A 6,684-nucleotide genomic window follows, 5' to 3' on the forward strand; every position below is an offset into this window, starting at 1 on the left:
TTCTGGCTATTATAAATAAGGCTGCTATGAACATAGTGGAGCATGTGTCCTTATTACCAGTTGGAAGATCTTCTGGGTATATGCCCAGAAGAGTTATTGCTGGGTCCTCAGGTAGTACTATGTCCAATTTTCTGAGGAACCGCCAGACTGATTTCCAGAGTGGTTACACAACTTTCTGTGCAAAACTTAATACAGCAGGTTTCCTGGGGTCACACAGGGCTAGGAAAATCCCCTAGGGGATAGATTCAGTGGGACCCTGTAGATTGTGAGACTGCAAATGCTCTCCTTAATCCAAATTCAGGGTCTTAAACTTAAACCCAGATGACTTTTAGAAATTCACATTCAATTGATTCGACAGATGCTGAGTCAGTCTTTCTTCCAAGGCTTTCTTCCCATCGCAGGGGAAATGAGGATGAGCTATATTGCTACTATTGCCCAGAGTCTCTCCATACTGACAACTAGGGTGTGTTGCTAAGGAATATCACTATTACAGAATCCATGCTTTTTAGGCCCTCAGCATATCAAGTGGAGTCAGGATCTCTGTGCTATTCTGATACAAGTAACACAAACTTTGTATGAAACCTAGACCTTCTTCACTCACCTTTGAAGTAATCATTTCAAGCTTCAATGGGCTCCTATAAAGTTTCTCAGATGTTACAGGCAATAGAGAACTCTCTGAGACTACATATTTGAGGGATATTTCCTTTAATCACCACTCAGAGTCTCTCAACTGATTTTGACCAAGACACTCCCTTGCTGAAATGGTAGCCTGCCCATTGTTTCCACGTATGGTGCATTCTGTGACTTTCCAGGCACAAATGAGGGACATTCCAGCTATGGAATTCTGTCAATTGAATGCTTTCTCTGCATTCTAGGGTCCCTTCTTCTCCCCACACAAGTTTACTAGCTACAAACATGTTCCTTTCCTTCCTTGGTCCTTAGAGTGAAAATGTAGGTACAGTATAATGGATAACAGCTTTTCTCTGGGCCCTTACTGGACTAGAAATGAGGCTAAGTCTTTTGACATCTCCTCTCTTAAGGAGTGGACTGGCAGATACAAATTGTACTGACTGAAGTGCCCTCACTCACCAAAGACAGTCGTAGGCTTCCCAACAAGTAATGTAGGCAGGATTCATGGGGTTGGGTGGTGGTACACAAGACACGGGCAGGGCGTGGGGAAGACATGGGGACATGGGCAGAAATTTGTGAAAATTGTTGTTTAGGAAACAATTCTTACTCTTACACGTACCTGTCAGCTTTACCTTAGTTTTCAACAAGAACTCCCATACCAGAACTGGGGTCCCCACCCATTGTATTCTATTAGGGGGTTCACTTTGACCTTCAAGGCAGAAATGAGGAGCATCATGAACTCCTGTTCATGGACAGGAGTGGATTCAGTGGAGCAAGAATCCTCCTTCTACTGACTCAAGGCTGCTGCCCTGAGTAACGCCCACCTTGTTTAGTTCTCAACCAGAAGTCTGGACCTGTAGAAACTAAATGGTCAACACCCAAATGGAAAGAAAGTTGAGTTTTTTGATAAGCCTCCACACCCACCCTTCACTTTTAGAGAGCATCCTCCCTCTGAGTACTGATCTGAATCACACACCTCCTAAACAAAATTTACACTTCCCTCAGTTGATAGGATCTGGGTAGACATAGATAAGGAGGCTTCCTTCCTTTTGACCAGATCATGTCCACTATGTGGGATGTGTGCCTCCATGAGCCCCAGGAGAGGAAAGCAAGGAGAACACTGCTAGCTAAACACTTGCCAATGGTCTCATCATAACAAAAGTGCTACCATACAGAGCGGAGTTCGATGACTGGTAATTGAATACAGGGGAACACAGCCTCAGGCTTCCATGATAAAATAACCCAGAGTGGAAATTCAGAGGCATCTCTCAACTGTCATTATTTCCTGGGGTTCATAATAGCATCCCTAGAAAGACTATGTACCCACAGATATGGAGCATATGATCCACATATTTTCTCTGATCTGATACAACTTGGTAGTCTTCCATGACTTTACTTGAGACTCATGTTCCTTTTTTAAAGATTTATATATTTTATGTATATGAGTACACAGTAGCTGTCTTCAGACACACCAGAAGAGGGCATCGAATCTCACTACAGATGATTGTGAGCCACCACGTGGTTGGTGGGAATTGAACTCGGGACCTCTGGAAGAGCAGTCAGTGCTCTTAACCTCTGAGCTTATGTCTCCATCCTTGAGACCCATATTCATTGTCTTAGGGCCCTCAGTTATTGGATACATTTTAAGAAAAATTCAAATTGCTTAATTACCTTCAACTGCTCAAATTCTCTGTATATTAATAGTTACGGAAGGAATGTACTGTCACCCCGATTATGGGCTGGACATTTTTGACATCCTAATACAAGCTTGAAAATAATTCTCTGCTGATTTAATACAATAGAATTTGTTGTCTCAACAAGGTGTGGCCCTTTTCCCATTCCACAAAGGGCTGAGTTCATCCTAACCTTAGCTAGTGCCCTCCCAGGGATAAGGAAGTGAGACTTTCTAAAGGCCTTTTCTGCCTTTAGGGTTTTGTTTTGTTTTGTTTTTTGTTTTTTGTTTGTTTGTTTGTTTTTTGTTTTTTCGAGACAGGGTTTCTCTGTGTAGCCCTGGCTGTCCTGGAACTCACTCTGTAGACCAGGCTGTCCTCGAACTCAGAAATCCACCTGCCTCTGCCTCCCAAGTGCTGGGATTAAAGGCATGGGCGACCATGCCTGGCTTCTTTAGGTTCTTAATGTTGCTTTTGCTCACTCACTTTTTTCTTAAGCACTCTTATTCTGCTTGGGTCTTACATATCATTCTCATTCTGGTTCATTACCTGATTCCAATCAAAGACTGAAAATCCTTTCTTGTTTGACAGGACAGTGCTCCCAGGTACATTTAGATCCCCCAGAATCTTAAAGAAGTATTGTGGCAATATTGCTAGGTCTGGCAATTTTGCCAGAAATTTCTTGGCAGGGAGCACTTCTTTCTGTAAAACACCTCATTCTGAGGTGTTGGTCTCTACAGTTCTTCCATGCATAGTTCTGGGAAGTACCCAACCCTGCCTAAAGTGGAGTAAACATTGTAGTCAGCAAGCCTTTTCAGTGTGATAATGAAAGCCAGGAATCTTTTTTTTGTCTCCTCTATTAAAAGGTAGGTATATTGTTAATTTACTAACACTTTAAAATTAGTAGCATAGTGATATGTGTGTATACATCAGACAGACAGATAAATTAAGCTATATGCCACCTCATGAAAGCATTCTCAAGAAATCTTTAAGTGATACAATTATCTTGTGTAAACTAGTCATTAATCACATACACAGGCATATTATTTTTCACATGTTCCTGACCTCAAGATTATGAGGACAGTATGACTCTCAACTGCTACCTTTCCATTTCTGTAAACAATGCTTGTTTGCTTCCCGAACATATCTATAGCTGGATTTTTGTAAATGTCACATAATTATGGGCTTTGCCTTTAAAAGCTCAAGCAAACTGTTGGGGCTGCTCCCTGCTAGTCTGTATAGGACATTCCAGCCAACAGAGACTAAAGGCTGGAATTTTACTATTCAGGCCTCTCAGGTGGTCTCCAGTTACCCCATAATGTTTTGGAGGTTCCACCAAGATCCCTGAAGTAAATCTCCAAGGTTTACTTCAAGGAGTTAGGGCTCCTTCTAGGCAAGAGTAATGGCTGTCAGTCCTAGGGAAGGTCACTGAGAAGCCCTTCCTTGGCCCCAGAAATCAAGTGCCCCTCACCAACTTTCCATCTGAAACTTTCCAAAGGATTCTACCTGCATACTTGCATTCAAAACCCCTGAAGGTAACATAAACCTAGGTTTCCAGTGTCTGGTCAGTCTCGGGTGTGAACCTGGGTACCTGTGGAAAAGATGGATGTCGAGTAAAACTTCCCAGGACTGGGTTGTAGCTGGGATACTACTTCAGGGTCTGGATCACACATGCATCCCGTGTCTGTTGTTTCATTTCCATTGTCTCTATTCTTTGCATTGATGTGCTTCCATTAATCCTTTCCAGTTAGAGAAAGATATGGGAAACCCAAACCTTGTTGATGTTCTCAACCTCCCCTAGGAATGCATTTTACAGAACTTTAAATTAGTTTTCAAAGCACAGGAATCAATCTGGAGTCCACTTCTTCAAGGGAACTGTCCATTTGCTTTGTGAACTGGATTGGCTAGTTTTCTGTGTGGGTTGGCCTAATACCAGATCATCCAAGTTGCCGTCAGAGTTCAGCCTTCGGTCTTAAGAAGACCTGGACACCTGGATCAGTATTCCTACGTTCAAATGTGGCTGGATATGCTGGAAATACAACCTTCCTGGCAGCCGGAGTGCCACAAACATTGGTTCCAGATCTTAGGAATGCAGGAGTAAAAGTGTTGCATATTGCTAGAGGACTCAAATCCAATCCTGTGTTTCCACTGCCAGACTATCCCCTGTCTGTGACTCCTCTAGAACCTACCACTTCTGACTCTTTGTAGTCCTTCCCACACCTGCAGTAGGTACTCCTAAGACCTAGCTCCCTACTCTCCGTTCTATGAGGGATTCCCTGCAGAGTTGCTCAACCTCCATCCCAGAAGACACAAGCAATGATGTTACTCCTCTGATGGTTCCATTCATGACTTGTTTCCTTTTCCACCATTGATCTTTATAACTGGGAAAATCAACCCCTCCTTCTCTGACAAACCTCAAGATTTTGTCAAAATTTCTCTTTTTGAGACAGTGTTTTACATTTATCAGACTATCTGGGATGCCTCAGAGGAAAGAGCATCCGGAGGGCAGCAAGGAAGTCCATAGCCTCTGTTTGGGAAACTGTTTCCCTTCTACTAGACCTCAATAGGACTTTAACATTGAACAAGTTAAAGGGGCTCTTTATACCTAATGCCTGACTCTGATAAATGGTCTCTGGAATGCTGCACGGAAGCCCATAAATTTGTCTAAGGTTAATAAAGTTTTGCAAGGACCAGCTGTGACACCTGTCATACTTCTGGACCTATACACCCATTGGCCCAGAAGCAGCAGAAAATAGAAGAGCTATAAATATAATCTTTGTCTTAGTTGACCCAGGATATTTAAAAGACCCTCCAGAGGCTAGTAGGATTTGAAGGAAAGATACAGTCAGACTTAGTGGAAGTATCTCAGAGTCTTTAATAATAGAGACTTGCTAGAAGATACCAAGGCAAAAAGGTTAGGAAAGAGAGTGCTAGTACTGGGAGAAACAGGGACGGATGGTCCACCAGAAGGTAATGAACAAAGCTTTTGGAAGCAACCAGGACTGTACCAAGACTACCCAAACCTCCTCTAGCCTGAAATTTATGTGGTTATTGTAAAAAAAAAAAAAAAAAACAGACATTGGAAAAATGAATGACTGAACTAGTGGGCTGAAACACCCAAAGCAAAAGTGCTCCAATTAGAAACTGAAGCTGCCTGATTGGGGCAGGGCTCAATTGCATCAGCTCCTCAAAAGCCTGCGCTTACCTTGAAAGAGGGGAACAAGATAGTCAGTTGCCTGATAAACACTGGAGTAACTTTTTCAATCCTAAAGAAACCGTACAGACCCCTTGCAAAAGTGATAAAGGTGCAACAGGGGATTCTGCAGCCTATTCTTGGACAACTGATGGGGTTGTGGACTTAGAAAGATGCACATATGTCCCTGATAATGCTTGAATGGCCCTATCCTCCACTGAGCCAAGCAAGATCTGTTACAGAAACTACAAGCCACTATCCCCTTCAAGGAAGACATGACAGAATTAGACTACAAGCTCCCCTCTAAAATCCAGGTACTTGTCCAGTTGCAGAACACTAGTTAGTATCTGAGCCATCCCCAGTTCAGCTGGAATCAACCCCACATCTGGCTCTGTTACAAGTGAAATTTTCTGAGACAGGGCAAAAATAAACAATGCTCATGGCAATTGAAGAAAGGAAAACAGGGGTGATTGCACTTTACATCCCGAGACTCAGGAAAGCTAGTATTTTAGTTCCTTACCAACCACCTTGGAACATCCTTCTCCTTCCAGTCTCAAAACCCAGCACTAATGATTAAAGGCCTGTTGAAGGTTTAAGGGAATGGGTCAAAACTATCCCACAGTTCTAAAACCATAGCTCTTGGTACCCCTCCCCCCCAAAAAACCCAAGTTGTGTCCAAACAACCACTGGGCCACCATTCGCTATACCCATGAGTCAGATCCTGAGCAAGATGCCTGGAAAACACTGGGAGGTGGAATTTACTCAGGGAAAACAATTCAAAAATGGGTATAAAGCACCTCCTTTTATTTGTAGATATCTTCTTGTGTTGGGTAGAGGCATCTCCTACCTGATTGTAAATAGCACAGGTTATTCTAAAGAAGGTTTTGCAGCAATTTGTCCCTAGCAAAGGTTTGGTGAGCTTTCTTAACTTTGCCCTCTTATGGCTCGATGTACTCCTTAGAGAGGAGACTTTGTCCATTTGAAATTCTTTTCTGGCAGACCTCTTCTTCCCCTACCCAGACTACAAGATGTACACTTAGCTGAAATTTCTAACCATTGCCTTCTCCACTCTCATCAGGCTCTGCAACAGGCTCTTCAACGTGTCCACAAAACTGAGAGACCCCCAGCCAAGAGACTCTAGTTTGACTCCCCACACTTACCAGTTTAGTGACACTCACTGTCTAGATTAAG

This window comes from Mus pahari, chromosome X (genome assembly GCF_900095145.1).
Source record: "Mus pahari chromosome X, PAHARI_EIJ_v1.1, whole genome shotgun sequence".
NCBI classification, from domain to species: Eukaryota; Metazoa; Chordata; class Mammalia; order Rodentia; family Muridae; genus Mus; species Mus pahari.